Source organism: Microplitis mediator, chromosome 7 (assembly GCF_029852145.1).
Source record: "Microplitis mediator isolate UGA2020A chromosome 7, iyMicMedi2.1, whole genome shotgun sequence".
Taxonomy (NCBI): domain Eukaryota; kingdom Metazoa; phylum Arthropoda; class Insecta; order Hymenoptera; family Braconidae; genus Microplitis; species Microplitis mediator.
This window is the reverse complement of record NC_079975.1, coordinates 19,349,296-19,367,057: the sequence shown is the minus strand read 5'-3', so window position 1 is coordinate 19,367,057 and position 17,762 is coordinate 19,349,296. Positions and strand designations below refer to the sequence as shown.

Below are 17,762 nucleotides of genomic sequence, written 5' to 3'. Positions count from 1 at the left end.
CTTGGGACAAGGTTCAGCCATTATACAAGTGACAAGCCTTAGTTTGCCAGTCTTGGGACAAGGTTCAGCCATTATACAAGTGACAAGCCTTAGTTTACCAGTCTAAATAACAAATGGTACCTAAAAACCCCTGGCTTCTGTGAATAGCGTAACAGCCTAGTGGATAAGACGCTTGCCTAGCAGTCATGAAGGACCAGGTTCGAGACCCAGCAAATGCAAAAAAAAAATTAGTTTCATCGATCCACCTGATTTCTCTGTGTACAAATTTATTTCCATATGTTACCATCCCGCACATGTCTACTAATATTTTTTTTTTTTTTAATTTATTTTTAATAAGCATAGGTGCTTATTTAGCAACAATCTTGGCACAATACTGGCTCTCGATATTGGGCCAATACTTAGATGCAATCTTGGCACAATACTGGCATTGGTTATTGGGCCAATACTAAGATGCAGTCTTGGCACAACACTGTCACTCAAGCTTGGCTGGGTGTTATCATTTCGATGCTTAGACAGACTTGGGCCAAGCTTGGATTTCAAGCTTTCCCCAGAGTTAATAAGTCTTGCGCCAAGCCTCGGCCAAGCTTGGGCCTATTGTTACTTCCTATAAGGGATTGTCAACTCCAAAAATTAATAAATTAATAACACCAAAATACCATTCGGGCATTACATATTATTCGATATCGTTTATTACTCTTGATCTCTTTAACGAACATATCATTAGCAATTATACATGTACTTTGATAAAATATCGTTCTTTTATTGTTACTTAAACCATTATTTGTTAACAGAAAATAATGAACATCAATAATGTACAAGGGTAAATTAGATTATCATAAGTAATTGGAAAAAATAATGAATATTCAATAAGTTTTATAGTAATTGATTTATTGCAAGTTAACAAGGATACAATTTGTTCTAATACAATTACTAATTAAATGAATGAAATTAGTGTAATTAATCCCGGCATTTAATTTGAATCAAAATTTTACTTTGTCTTGAAACTGCAGTAATGAACGCTGAAAAAATCTGAATGTGCACACCACTCTGAACAACAATCCTCATGATTGTCACACTTGAAAAATACAAAATTTATTATTTATAACTTTTTAAGATCTTTAAAGCATCATATTTTAAATATTTATTAATAATATTTACCGTGCCCAATATTGGGGCGCAAGCCTCGGCAGTCTTCTCCATCATGACAATAATTACGAGTAATGCAATGAATGCGAATATTACTTTCGACATTTTGTAATTATGGGTTCCTTGGATTTTTGTATCTATTAATTTAAATATGAAGTGTGAAATTATAATTTAAAAATACATACAAAACATTAATTATCAATACTTTGATTTAGCATCAATTATATTTGATATTGTTTTAAAATAATCACCCCATGTGAATAAATAACTTACCGGATATTGCAGTACTACTGTTGGTTGTGTATGTTCAACGATTTTTGACTCACTGCTTTCAGAAACGGGTGAATTCCTGCATTTATACTGAATTTTCATGGTCATGAAGATAAATATCACAATAATAAATTCTGAACTTGACTTATAAAATCTCAAAGTTCAAATGATACGGATTCATTTGATGATGATTGCGATTATTATATAATATTTATTACGCATAACAGTTTTCCTTATATTTAAAAAACAAAGTATATGCATTTAAATACTTAGACGTCTTGCAAAATGTAAGATGATAGCTCAATAGCTACTAATTTATTATATTGCACACCTCAAGAGCGAAAGCGCTGAGGGTGCTTTTATGATCGCTCTAAATTTTTTGACTATTCACTCACATTAAATTTTTTTTTTATTCATATAATTTGATCATGAATAATAATTAATGAATGATAATGATGATTTATCAATAAAACAATGAAAGATAGTGACATGATAAGCTGGAAAAATAATATTATTTCACTAAAGTAAGTTTTTGACAAAAAAAAAATTAAATGTTGTCTACTTCAAAAAATAATGAATTAATGACACTAAAATCCCATGCAGGACCTGACTGAGTCGTGTGCGCATATTAGTCAGGTCCCGCACAGTAATCAGTGTGGTGCTGCACCACAATCGAGCATTTTTTTCCAGCATTGTACTGAGTCGGGTGCCGAACAATAACCAGTCGGGTTCCAATCTTTCCGTGTACGGAGAAAATTATTTATATTGTAAAACAACAAAGAATCGAAATGCATGCTCAATTTATTATTTTCATTTATTAATCGATAAAAACAATAACAAATCGTCATGTAGGCTCGTGTAGTCTCAATATTCTGACTCGAGTTATTATTTTACTTTGTCTTGACACTGTAGTATCGAAGGCTGAGAAAATCTGAATGGGCACACCACATTGAACAGCATTCGTCATGATTGTTACACTTGAAAAATATTAAATTTATTATTTATAAATTTTTAAGATCTTTAATGCATCTTATTTCGAATATTTATTAATAATATTTACTGAGCCCATTAATCCAGTGCAAGCCTCTGCAGTCTCTATCATGACAATCATGACGAGTAATGCAATGAATGCAAATATTACTTTCGACATTTTTCAATTATTGGTTCCTTGGACTTTTATCTTTTATATCTATTAGTTTAAATACAAAGTATAAGATTATACTTTTAAAATACAAAACCTATTAATTATCAATACTTCGACTTAGCATCATTTAAATTTGATTTTGTTTTAAAATAATAACTTCATGTTAATAAAAAACTTACAAAAAAATACCGTACTACTGTTGATAGTGTATGTTCTGTGATTTTTATTTCACTGTTTTTGGAAGGGATGAATTCCTGCATTTATACTGAATCTCCAAGGTCATGTAGAAGAATAACAAAATAATAAATTGTGAATTGTACATATATAAGGGAGGGAGGGGCAAAAGGGGGTACTTAAGGAAATACCAAGTTTTCGAGGACTCAAATACGCTAAATATTTTTTTTTTTAATGATATTCAAAGTAAATAGAAGAAATTTTCAGTTACCGTTGAAAAAAAAAATTTTTCATTTCCGCGGGCAAAATGGGGTACCCCCTAAAAAAGGTATAAAAAAAAAAAATTCTGGATTTTAAACGAATTTTATTAACTTGAATTTTTTTTCGAGTAATTTACATGAAGAAAAATTATATTTTACATGTTTATTGGCTTTAAACAATAAAATAATAATTATTTCAGTGCACCACGTGGCGAGAGGGATATATTGATTTTTATCCCCACCATATCGACTTACTCTCCCTTCGGTCGATATTTTTGTACAATATATACGCGCACATGTGCTTCTAACTGAAATGAAAATATCGATTAAGTACATAAAATTCAAAATAATTTTCAAAACATAAACATAATAAACAATAATATCAATAATTCATAAATAAATCATAATTAAATAATTAATCAAAATAATATAAATAATTATATAATAAAATATTATAATAAATAAATGCGCTTTAATAGCTAGGAGGTGTTGTTAGATTCACGGCGAAATGGGAAAGCGCGCGCAGCGATTCACGTTTGAATCGCTACGTGACAATTCTAATTTTTCCAGCTTTTCATGTCACTATCTTTCATTATTTAATTTGTAAATTATCATTATCATTAATAAATTAATATTTATGATTAAATTATATTAAAAAATAACCTAACAAAAAAAAAAAATATAATAAACTGATAGTGATTGAGTAATCATCTTACAAGTTGCAACACATCAAAGTATTTAAATGTGTATACTTTGGTTCAATAAATCAAGGAAAACTTTTATCCGTAAAAAATATTTTACAGTAAACACAATTATCATTAAAAAATCCGTATCATGTGAACTTTAAGATTTTATAAATACAGTTCACAATTTATGATTGTGTTATTCTTCTAAATGACCTTGAAAATTCAGTATAAATGCAGGAATTCATCCGTTCCAAAAACAGGGAAATAAAAATCGTAGAACATTCACTATCAACAGTAGTAGGGGAAGGGGGGGGGGGCAAAATGGGCCCCATATGAAAAAAATTTCCAAATCCTCAGTTTTTTTAACTTGTTTTTACTCCCTTGCCAAGTACTTGACCTTAATTTGTTCTGTCCATTAAAAATAAAAAATTTTTAAAACTGGGGCAAAATAGGCCCCCTCAAAAAACTTTATAATGTGAGTTTTTCAGCTTGTTTCACTTTTTTTTCCTTCTGCTGAGTTTTTGGTGTTATTTTGCTGTGTCTATTAAAATTAAAAAATCCTGAAAAGTTGGGTAAAACGGGCCACCAACAAAACTCAATGTATGTTTCTCGTTTGTTTTGAAACTTTTTGCTATGTATTTAGGATAAAAAAGAGTTGATAGTGAAGATTTGGACCTTAAAATAACTTGATTCAAAGTTTTCTGTTGGATTACTATTCGATCAATTCGAAAAAATTGAATTCTAGCTAGTAATGCTGTTGAACTCGTGACCTAATTTGCCCCTTATCATAATTCTTTAATCATTTCTGTTAAAAATATTTTAGGAACCCGTTTGGCTAAAAAAATTTTGGGGTAACCATTTTGGCTCAGTGGCCCATTTTGCCCCTCCCCTCGTCCCAAACACTTTTTACGTTAAAAATTTTGGGGGTCCATTTCCCCCCCCCTTCCCCTACTGTATTTTTCGGTAAGTTTTTCATTAACGTGGGGTTATTATTTTAAAACAAAATCAAATTAAATAATAGGAATTACTATCTAGTTATGGTAAAACTTTTTACCATCAATCCGATAGTAGTGAATATTATCTAGATGATTGTATAATTCATCTAGATTGTAACATTCACCATATTTATAATAATTGTAACGATCCTGTATGTTAACTAGAGTTAATTATTATTATTATTATTCTAAATAGTTATATTTAAAATCCAGATGGTAACAGTTACCGTCAGAAATTGTAATAGTTACCATCGAAGGTAAGTAGAATTTAAACATTTTTTCATAGCATTCAATAATATTAATTGCCATCCTTGATAGTAAATATTATCATCTTGATAGCAAATATTATCACCTTGATAGTAACTGTTATCATCCTGATGGTAACTGTTACCATCCCGACATTATTAATTCTATTAAAAAATACTATAACACTAACTATTTTTGCACTAAAATTCTAGATGATTGGAATAAAAAATTTAGCATAATAAACACAATTACTTAATTTTCTCCGTATACATGTATTAGTCAAAAAAATTGTATACTTTTTAACTTGTAGTAAATCAGTTAGAATACTACTTATCGAACATTTATCATATATTTTAGAATTCCTTACATTAATTTAATACTCTCTTCTTAATTATTATTGTCTATTGTTTACTCTTTCTAAGTAAAAGTTATTTAATTTATTAAATAAAGGAACAATATTCGTTGATGGAAAACCGATAATTATTGGAATAAAAATCTCATTTTCCAGAAATAAAAATGTTGATGAATATTTTACCGAGACGGTAATTATTTTTTAGATATTATTTCATATCTTACTAATAACCGTATTGATAATATTGCCGTAATAATAATAATAATAAAGTATAAATAAAAAAAAAATATTGAGCGTGTTTTTCAATCACGTGGATTTACATTTTTAATTTCCGCCCTCGCAGAAGATTACCCCACACAGTCTCCCCCACAGCAGTTTAATTAACTTTCCTCTACTCCTTATATCGGCGACTTTCTTGGTCGTTTTCTTTAGACACCGTCTCGCCTCGATACGCCAAGTGACTTCCGTTTATCGACGATTTTTCAATTAGACGGGCGTAAACGAAGGTAAATTAATTGTTACGTCTCGGGCGTGCATAACGATTGGAAAAACATTATTATTTTATTTTTATTTTTCTCCAATAGATGTCTATTGGGAAAACAGCTCACCGTTCTATCTCATTGCAAGTTTTATCGAGAGAGTCACAGGCTTTTCTGCTTGCGAAAGTAGAAAGATTCTTTTCTCGCGAAAGAGTATCCTCAGTATCTTGCATATTGAACAGCCGCTGCATCAGCTGAAGACCGCAATATACTAAAGTGATTGCTTCTACCTTCTTCTTCGTTTTCCATTTTCTATTACTCCAACCTTTTCTTCCCCCATTTCATATCATCCCTTTCATTTTTTTTTATTTTTTATCTATTACATGTTAAAATTCACGTGTCTTTAAAATTAAAATCAAAAATTTCATTTTACTGCAAAATATAAAACACGTCTGCAATAAAAATATACGTTAAAAGAATAAATTGAGATTTAACCTAAAAGAAGTGACGAAGGGATTTAGTATGCGGTAACAGGTGCACAAACTTGATGGAATATATAAGTACATATTCGGCGGATCGATTTATCAAATGATCTAACCCAAAAATACTTTCACCCTTTGCACTTTCTTCCCTATACGTCTTTACGGCGGTAGGGTTTATAAAACCCCTGTCTGCAAAGTTCGTCTATCCAGTAAAATAAATTACTCGTAAAAATATATTACGCATTTGCATTGAGCCTAGTCATTAATTTATCAGTTGATTAAAATGAAAAAGGAAAAAAAATACATCTATATAAATAAACGTCAAGTACTAAAAAAGTGCTGCTCGTATGTCATTATTTTCTGGCTGGATGTACGCATAGGACAGTTAAATGTTGTCAAATTCCAGTTGGAATCAAGCGGTGTAGATACCACAACTACTCTCTTTCTCGCTATCTATCTATCTCTTGTATGGTCGCTGACAATGGAGAGCCTGCGGCGGCGTAAAATTCACTGAAATTTCGACATGCCCACGCGCGTTAGCAATCTGGAAAACGCAACGATCCGTAACACCGCACGCGGGGGATGAGCACACTGGTCGGAGTTCAGCGAGTCAACCCTTCTAGGCCTTTGAACTAAACAGGGTTCGATTGCCAGTACTTTTTTTAAAGCACACTGACACTAAATAAAAGGCCAGTTAGCATATATGTGTATATATTTAATATATAGACATTGGGTAATAGAGATGCGTATATAAAGTAAATATGGAACATCAACGCCGGTATCGTTTACCGAGAGGCCATGTTGCGGCGTGTAAATATGAACGATTAGCCTGCCATCGATCATATACCGCGTGACGCAAGGGGGCTTACCGGAAACGCCAGACGGGAGAATATGTGTGGCGTGCGATCCAGTGACTCGAGCCATGCCATTTTCATCAGACGATACACACCTGCGGCTTTTAATTGTTCATAAATATAAATCCCCAAATACACCATTTAGTTAACTTACTATGGATTTTCATATGATATTTTCTTATCTTTTTTTCAAAAAAAGAGTTATAAATTTTTGTAATAATTATACTATGAATATTTAGCTTCTGTACATAAAGACGTCATTTGATTTGGCTTAGGAAATACTTATTATAATTGCTGTAATCTATGTCTATTTATTATTAATAAATCAGGCGACCTCATTAAAGTCGGACAACCTTGAGTAAAAAAAAAAGATTCAAAACAATTAATAATGATTAAAAACAATTCAATTTTAATGCTATATAGATATACAGGTATTTGTTGACAATAGCGACTCCACGCATTTTCCAAAGTTCCAAGTGCTCACACATCAACGATCTATAATTAAACTTTTTCCACGTGTTCTGCTACACGGCGGAAAGAATTTTCTGTATGTATTTATGTCTTTAACACAAGATATCTATCCGAACCTTGTAACTAAAGTGCGCAAAATTGATAAAAAATGACACAAATTATGCTAATTTTTCAAAATAAATTTAATAAATTTCTAATAAATACAAATAATTAATTTTATTAATACCGTAAGATGGACGGTGGCGATAGAAAAGTCTAACTAAAAGTTACAGGGATTCTTTGAGCTCTTGTATAGTGAGAATTGGCATATTTCTGTTATTTCAATACACTAACGGTGTACAACAGCTCACCTAGCATTTTGTTGCAAGTAGTTTGGACGGTATCCGCCTTCCTTTGCTAGTATAGTGTCTGGCTGAAGCCCACAACACAGTTTTATGCCGGCTCGTACTAGTAAGAGATGTAGTCCAAGGCAAGTGTACGGTAACATAGCCTTACTGACGAGTCCGTTAACGTACTCAGGACGAAACTACAGAAATTATGGCAAATAGGCATATATCTTAAGTTTTGGTGGTTGACTTAAGAGTCAATACATAGATGAAAAAGAAAAATATGTCAAATGGTGCAGGGTAGCACGGAACAGAAAAATTTCAAACTAAATCTGTAAATCAAGCTAATTTTATACCTTTGGTATACACGTACAATTTATTAATGCTTAAATAACACCTAAATAAGCAAGTACATCTTTAATCCGCCGACAAATGCCGGAGAATGAAACAAGTCTCTTGGCAATTTGAATATTTTTGGATTTATGCTTGATATAAACAGGTGGAGCCGTGATTCTAAACTATTACCGATATACATTCATTATGGAGTAAATCATTTTTTTTTTTAATCAGGGAAGCTACAGAAACTAGATAAATAAACATAAAATGTATACCTCTAGTTAAAAACCTTGATTGGTATCGAGTGAAACTTGAGAGCACCTCTCATAAACGTTCCGATCGATTCCAATTGACTTTCAATCAAAATCAATCGGTTTCAATCGAAGTTTTCAATTAGGGACTATAAGATTTATTGTCCTACCAAGATAGATTTAGTATTATATTTTATTGTCACTCTCTTTTCAGTAACATATTTTTTTTTAATTTTAAAAATAGTTGAAATTTATAATCAGCTTTCGCACTTTTTACATAAATCGTGTCATACATTTTTAATGAAACTGAAAGTGCTTATTGTCCGGTGTGTGACGTTAGCCTTATTATCTTCTCAATTAAAAAATCAATCATTCAATGATGTTATATAAAAAATTCTATATTAATAAATGACGGAAGCCATTACCATAAGATTTTGCAAACTCTAGAGAAAATTTTCATGGTAGAGTTTCTACTTTTAATATCCCATAGACATTAATTTTTTTTGGATAATAATTTTTTACAAGATATGAAAACTTCTTTGGTTTTGACTTGCTTCTAACGAAAATCAAATTTCTCACAAAATTGGTCTTCTGGTAAAAACTTGAAATTTATAGTTATTCAGAAACTGGCAGTTTTATGTTTAGATAGTCAAATTTCTCGTTATTTGGTGGTTTTCACCAAGAATTGCTATTTTCTTTGTAACTATCAACTTTGAATAAATTTTTATTAGGTCTGTTTTGTAGAAAATTGAATTTCCTACGAAATTTTTATGATAAAATTTATTTTTACCCTGAAAAAGTAATAATATCTTGAAAAATTTCATTTTTCAGAGCAAAATTGCAATTATCTGAGTAACTATCAACTTTACGTAATTTTATTATAGGACCTTTTTTGTAGAGAATTAAATTTCCGATCAAAATGTGTTAGAAAAAAAATGTTAAACAACTTCTAACTTTAGCGGGATTTGGTGAGTCTAAGATATCGACCTAAAATTTTTTTTGATTTCCGAAAAATTTTTTTTTTGTACGAGGAATAATATTTTTGGTATTAATAATGAAAATTAAAAAAAAGCGGATTTTCGGCCCACCCTACTGATTAGTACATTATTTTATAAGGCTTTATATCTAGGACAATCTGGATTCATAGGAAATAATCTTGTGTTAAAAAATAATATGTATTTATTACGACAAAATCCTGAAGAAACAAATTCATTATGGGTACCACTTTGTCACAATAATCATTACCAAAATTCGTTTCTAGTAACAGGTATTAACTTCTGGAATTCCCTACGAAAATAACATCTGCTAAAAGCCTGAGTATTTTTAAAAATCTATGTTATAAATATTTAATGCAACTAGAAAAAGGATAAGAATTAACTAAATTTACATACGTAATTATGTCTATAATTGGTTAGTCTTATTGATTGAATATTATATGAGCTGCTGGCGTATCTTTCTTTTATGTAAACGGGCTCTGACGGAATTAATTCTAGATTCGTTATTATTTGTACACACAAAAAAAAAAATTCTCGACTGAAGGTAAATATTCTTGATCCAAGAAAATTTTTTTAGAGACCTAAATTTTCTCAGATAAAGTAGACATCTTCTCCAACCAAGACGAATTCTCTTGGCTCAAGAAAATCTTGACTTGGTTCCCGAAAACGTTTGTCTTCAAAAACATTTTCTTGACTCAAGATATCTGTTTTTTCTGTGTACTAATTTTGTAAATAAAAATAAATAAATAATTATAAGATATGATTATTTGTTTAATATTTTAAATCTAAAACATTAAATTGATCATAAAAAAGCTATAGCGCCGAAAATTTAATTAATAGCCAGCAAAGCGAGCGGGAGTATTGCTAGTTCACATTATAAAATCACATTATCGATTTCTATTAGCACTTTGAATTATTTTAAATAATTTCAATCAACGCAGAATATTATCTATTAGCCGTAAATTATTGGTGTACATAGTTTGATTTAATTAGCATAACGTAGAGATTAAATAAATATATTAAACACAAAATATTCTATTTTATTAATTACGTTTATTATTACACAAGAAGAATAATTAATTTAATATATTTATCCGACCCAAACAAAACAGTCATTATTCTATATTATCATTTGGTTAAAATCATTATATATTATTCGAATGGTATTTCCCACATTATTATTAATATCTTATTATTCATTGTGATATTCCATTTGTATAATACTTTAATGCTATAATATATTTAAATCAAAAAAATATTATTTATATAATATTATATTCAGCTAAAATATGTGTGTGTACATAAATTTATTTATTTATGATTTACCGAGTAATTTATTTTTAAACTATTATTTTTGTCGTTATGATTCTTTAGACATTTCAAATAAAAACTGTCAAATTTATCTGACCTACAAGTGTAAAAAGTAAAAAAAAACTATGTTACGTAAATATATAAAGCAAAAACTTGAGCGTGATGACACTAATAACTGATGGATTGTCATCAATCAAGATAGATAGTGAAGCTTGAAATTACAAAGCTCACGTGTTGCTACGTTATAAGAGATTTACTTAGTCTACATATAATACTGCTGTTTTCTTCATCATGTATATTTACATATATATGAACATGTGTGTATGCGAGTAATTCATCGCGGTTTTATATCGCGCGAAAAAAATAAAACCAGGTGGCAAACCCGTTGGGAAACTGACGATCGAACACTTGTAATGCACCCCCTCGCGAGATCTCACCCATACACATTGTACATACATACATTACATATGTGTTGCATCGATTTTTTTTTTTTTATTTCCAGTAAACTCTCGCGCGCTTTGCTTATCGAATCCCGCGATCACCGAGCAATAAAAGTCTCTGCAAATCATGCGACACGCTATCGTTTTACCCGCCCTCATGCGGCACCTCTATACTCGCAACTTTTTTCTTGTTTTTATTTTATTTTTTATTTTGAATGACCACCCGTCATAGTTGTGCTGCAATGTGTATTACATTATTACTGAGTATACCTTTTTACCGTTACTCATTTGTAAGTCAGTAGTTTTAGAGTCTGCAATTAGCACGTTTAAATAATTACGTGAGGCCATTTTTGCTGGTACAGTCTAGAGTCCAAGTAATTTATAGGATAAGTTGCTTGTCACTTGATCTAAAAAATACAGACATCGTAATAAAATTTTCCTTTTAGATTTTTTTGTTATCTTTATTACTCTATGTATATTTTTATTGTTTCCAACAAACAATCAATGCAAATAAGTAGAGTTGACATTTAAATCTTTTTCTTCACCACAAATTACAGCAATGAAATTTCAATGCAGCAGTATCAGTATCACTTGGTTATACTGAATGTTAGGTAGAGTACACAGTGAGGCGATTATTCAGCCAGCAATACTCAGCCGGAATATTAAGTAATCCAAGAGAGGGTGTCTGGTATGAAAATAGAGGGATTCTACTGGGTATAAATGCTCCTATCTCTCTCAATCTCTTTAGCTCTTACTCTTTCTCTCTTGATATTACTCGCGACTATTCGTGCGCATTGCGATATACCACGTGAGTATTTATCCATCTCTCTTTCTCACTTTTGGACCCTCTCACGATGGTTGTTTCGAAATGGAGCAAATAAATTTCTCGCATCGTGGCATGCATAAAATCCGTCACTACCGCTGGGGCCAATTGGTTTCGTTGGCCATTGGAAAACAAACCTACCGTTCCTATATGAACACATGCACATTTTCTCTACCACTCATTTCTCCTCTGACCCCGCCTATATTGTTATATCCGTTTAATTCGCTTTGCGATTATCATTCACGAGAAAATACTAGATTTAATATATTTATATCCCTGTATACATTGATACAAAGTGCGGGAAGCAAAAAGGATTTATCGCGGATGCTTACCTACACTGTGGATTTTCCCAGGGCACTTGCTGCCGGGAAAATAACATAGAGACAAGACTATCTGTACGTATGTATGTATGTGTGTGGGTTTGGGGGGAAGGGGGTGAGTGAGTAGGAAAGAAGAAAATATATAACATTGTAGAAACATAGTAGTGCGTATATGTTATACTCTCTCTGTCTGTACGGTTGGATAGCTTTTGTTAGCATTGGCCTGCGGGTACGATCGTAATTGAATCCCTGGGTTTCGAGTGCGAGCAAAGCGCGCCCACAAAAGCGGTCAGCCAGTGTTACTAACATTTTATGAACGAGAGCTGAATGTATGTCGGGGTGAGAAGGCCACACTGCTGGAAACTAATTATATCGAGGAATCGCGTTGTGAGAGAAAACAGGAGGAATTGCTAAAATGAGAGTAGATTGCAGAATGGTATGAGAATAGGGAAAGGGTAAATACGTTCAGAGTAAGAGAGAGTGTCCAGAAAGAGAAAGAGAGGAAAGGATCCCAGTGAACAGGGCGTATGATAGGGAGGACTTTAATTACAATCAAGCTCACTCCAGTTACCCTCCCGCGTTCATACTACTGCCAATGCGTCCCCTAAAATGTTACGCCTCGCTAACTGTACGCTAAAAAAAATATTTAAAATTACTTGATGATTACTCGCTACGAAACATCCGCCGTGTGGCTGATGATCAACTTGATTACCAAGTTTTGCAATTAAATCGTTAAATTCCCGTCGATAAATTGTCACAAGTGATTAAGAAAGTTGTGAAAATAATTTTTATCAGCTTGGTTTATTTAACCTCAACTTTATCGTCTAACACTTGACAAAAATCTCAACTATCTACTCCGTAATTTCTATTTCAATTAATTTTCTCACGACTATTCAATTAATAAACAGTTGCGTGACTTTTTAATTGAATTCAATTAAAATAACATTTTTTTTTTCATTTTTCATTGAATTTATTTAGATTACTTTCATTTATTGTTTATCTCATCGAAGACTCGATCACGACTTGCGGGAAGATCGTGGCTACAGCGATGGCGTATATCTGCCGGCTTGACATAAATTATTAATGCGCCCTGCAGAGCGCGATCGCGCGACCTCTACGTGGCTCTATATCTATATGTGTACTTACATACAATAATACATTAACCGGTAGATTGGACGTAGATTTTTGTCACGGCCAAGCAGTTTATATGCTAGTGAGAGAATGGTCAAAAAAATGAACTTAATGCGAGGGCAAATTCAAACGATTACGTGCAGAAAAAAAAACTGAGAATTTCGTACAATGAAAACATGAACGAATAATAAGTAAATGGTAGTAGATAAAATCTCATTGGTCTTTCGCTTTACCGATGTAGCGGTTTCAGTTTTTTTATTTTTTTTTTTTTATGGTATTTGCCTTTGTCACATTTGCGGAAATCATTATTGTTTATTTACCCACGTCCTAATATTTTACCAATCATTTCAAGAGATTAATTTTTTATCTTACAAAAAAAAATATTCGCCTGACTACAAATAATAGATAGAAATTGCTTAGAATAATAAAACGATAAGTGTTATTTGCTTAAGACAAATATTGACCGGCTTTTTTTTATTTGCCTTTTTTTCTATTGAATCAAATTATGTTTCATGTTTTATTGAAAAATAAATTGTTATAAAATTGCTAAAAATTCTATATTTTTGAAAGCGCTATAGAAATATCATCGTCATCATTTATGAAATGATATAAATTTAACAGAAATATCTTACTTTTATATGATGATTTTGCAAAAGTAACGGTTTCATTTTCGTAAACGATTCAAATACATCGTAATAAATCCTCAAATCGAATCAAATTTTCTCGTTCACTCGAATTGGTCGCTTTTATTTTACGATGAGCTTGATGTGATTTCGCCACGGTCAGCTTATAAGTTTTCGATACAATGAATCCTTGCCTTTTACTTGATTTTTTCTTCACTTATTATTTTTTATCTGATTGCTTTATTAGAATTTTGAGCTTCTTTCTTCGTAAATTAACGGCTAAATTGGACGCACAGAACTCTTCCACTCAATTAATTGTAGAAATTTTCATCATAAAAATTCTTTGTCAAGTATTTTGATTTATACTGAAATTCATTCGAGGACACTTGAAATTATCCATGTCAAGTACTATAAAGAAGAAGCTTATAAATTTCCTTTGTTTTATTTAGCAACATTTTTCCAATGAAACGAAGCATAGCTCGATTCCAACGAAAAGAAGGAAAAGGAGGATGAGAAGAAATGGGTTCAAAGCTGAAAGTAACGATGAAAAATGGTTGCAATTAAAATTCTTTTAACACGAATAATTGAAGGAAAATTGTGAAAAGGTACCAATCAACCTAGAATAACGATAAGAGAAAGTAGGTAAATGAGTTACAGTCGTTGAGAATTAAATAAAAAATTAACATAAAATAAAAAATATAAATTAAACTAAATATTAACAATGGCAATTAATAGCACTTGATGGCAATATTTTAATTGATTTATATTTAATTATACAGCAGCGGAAAATAGTCGATAATTATATTACATTTAAAATTATAATTTCCAAGTAATTTCATTAAAAAATTTAACTTTTTAACAAATTAAACTTTTTTTTTATGCTGCACTCAATAGCCCGTTGATTGATTCCTTGCAAATCAGAGGGGTTTCATGAATTGGTTTCATTTTGACTGCATTTAATTTTGCCTCGTTTACTCTCGTATTGAGAATTGCATCGACTATCGATTGACAATATACATGGGTCTCTGGAAATGACTACCCAACTCTTGTGCATTGCCTTCCAGCAGTATTGAATAGTGAATCGCGTTCTTTTTTCTTCCGTCAATATCCACCAGCAAAATCAAAAGACGAAAATAAAAAAAGAATACAATAATAAGAAAATACAAGAAGAAAAGCTTTTCATCGGTATAAAAGATAACACCGAAGTTGGTATAAGATATCTTATACTCCAGTGTTGGGAATTCCTTGTCGTCGGAAATCCTACGTTAGTGTACATATAGTTGAACCAACAGCTTCTGAATGTACGGACAAACTTCCCCATCGCGCCGCCCCTTGGCGCGTAGCCGTACTGAGATTAGCTCTCCGGCAACTTTGATTGAAATATGTTTTGCCACTGTTTACCGTCTACGTGGATTTATCCAGCGGACCGTTATTGCCCTGAAGCCACCACGTTTCATGGATAATACCAAGCCGGAAAAGGAGGTAGCAGAGGACGTGGAAAAAGAGAAGAATTAAATGATAAAGATAAAGTTAAGGAACAAGTATTGAAAAGAAAAGGAAAAACCAATGGCCCCTTATTTCTGCGATACTGCTTTCTTCATGATGGCAAGTGGGCTGTAGCTACCATCGACTTACTGGCGAGTAATCGTGATCGTATACGCATTTCTTTTCATAAAATGATACTCGCTTGGCTGAAAGTACACAAGGGGCTGAAAAGAAAAAAAAATAGTCATAATAAAATCGAAACACACTATATTTTCACCCTCGCGATCGTTCATGTGGAATTCGATTGTTTTATTATACGATCTTCATATATATATAGTATACCAAGACGGCAGTCTTCAAAAGTTTCAATACTTCCGGTTTCTCAATAAACTCATCTTAACTTTCCGGATTTCATTTATACGCAATTTTTATTGCTCCAACAAGTTGCCAAGTACATCAATGAAATCTTCAATATAAGTACTTATAAAAAAGAACATGAAATAATAAAATTGTAATTTTCGTCTCGTAAAAGTATTTACTTTTTCAGAACTGTCAATCCTATTATATTAAATACTACCATTATATATAAGAAGTATATTAATATAACGGATTGTAGACAGGTAAAAAAAAAAAAATTAATAAACAAAAAACTACAATCAGTCACTCATTCGAGTCCGCAAACGAGTTTTGCTGTTTTTTTCAGTCCGTACACATCACTGGGCAAAAAATCCAAATGATCACTCTTCCTCCCTCTCTCTGTCCCAATGGAGAATGAACTCTTCAGTTTGTATCTCGTTTTTATCCTCAGGGACCTCCATATTAACTATTCGAGCGACAATATCACTCTATGACTTTTCCTCAGAGTTCATTTTTATATATTTTTTTATTATTTGTTTTGTTTTCCTAATTTTTTTTGTTCTTTTGTTTTTTCATTTCATAGTTTTTATTTATATTCGAAGCTTGTTGTCACTAAAATGCCAGGATATCCGGGTGGACTGTTGGCCTCTTTCGAGACCGAGCGAGATTAATTAGTTCCGCGTTCCGATATTCATGAACAAATTATACTGAAAGTCCTGTTTCAACCACACACGAACAATTCAACCACCGGATATTATACAGAATTGTTTGGTGACGTTATTTAACTTTACATATCCGTTAATCATTGATATTTAACACATTAGATGTTATTTTTAATATTTGGTACGATATGAATATTATGAATAATTAATTAAGACTGTTTTTAATTCATGAAATGTCGTCGGCATAGACCGTTGATAGATCTTATTGAAGAACCAACTGAATTTGTCGTCTGAGACACGCCTAATTGTTCGCAAATCCACACCCTATTCGTCGGCGATGAGACAAGTGGACGAACAATAGCAGGAGCAATGGTAAATTGAGTGAGAGAGTGAGAGACAGAATCCCATCAGCAGAATGAAGGGACACCGGAGTAGTAGCATTGCTTCAGGGATCTATGTAGTTCTTGCTTAACAAAGCACCATCATGTACATATATAGCTGGAACTTGGGGGTTAGCGGAAGACACCCTTGAGCCTTGAGCTCTCTTGACTTCCGGACACTGATATAGAAAAAAATGAAAGTTTTGAAAAAGAACTAACTCGTGCATACAAAGCAAGCTAATAAGCTCGATAGTACCCCGGAGCTGTTTCAAGAACTTTATTCCTTCTATTTCACTTTTTCTTTTTATTCGAACTGCTCATTGTCAGCCTCCAACTTGTCAGTCTCAATATTCCTTTCAATCGAGTCGCAACTTATTTTTTTTTCTTATTCTTCATTCTCCCTCGTTCCATGAATTCTGCGATTAAATATTGCCTCACTGGAAAATAATAATAAAAAAGTTCTCGAGTCGAATCAATACTCATAACGCTTTAGCTATCGTTTATTATAACTGCCAACTGAAGATTTTTTCATTTATTTTCTCTTTTTTTTTTAACGATCGGACAATGAATATTTAACGAACGGGATCATTGTCTTACTATTGCGACATTTAAATTTTACAAGTGTAATCATTTATCTATCTTACCGAGGATACCTCCTTCAATTATATACGAACAAAGAAAATATACACAAGAGCTAAGTCATGGTCTGTATTAGCTCACATAAAAGTTGTCGACTCACTTAAACTTCAATCCTTTCTAATAA

At 31.9% G+C, this 17,762-nt stretch overlaps 1 protein-coding gene and 1 long non-coding RNA gene across 4 annotated transcripts in view; one reads left to right on the top strand and one right to left on the bottom strand.

Moving 5' to 3' along the window:
• LOC130672211 (protein slit) overlaps positions 1 to 17,762 on the top strand; it is a 263,294-nt gene that overhangs the window by 87,739 nt on the left and 157,793 nt on the right. The window lies entirely within an intron of this gene.
• LOC130672216 (uncharacterized) lies at positions 868 to 2,754 on the bottom strand. 2 transcript variants are annotated; one of them, XR_008990655.1, is made up of 5 exons: positions 2,740 to 2,754; positions 2,477 to 2,654; positions 1,420 to 2,393; positions 1,159 to 1,283; positions 868 to 1,075 (listed from the first exon to the last, which is right to left on the bottom strand). It is a non-coding gene; the product is annotated as an uncharacterized LOC130672216 (long non-coding RNA). The 2 variants fall into 2 exon arrangements; XR_008990654.1 differs by having other exon boundaries at positions 2,477 to 2,605.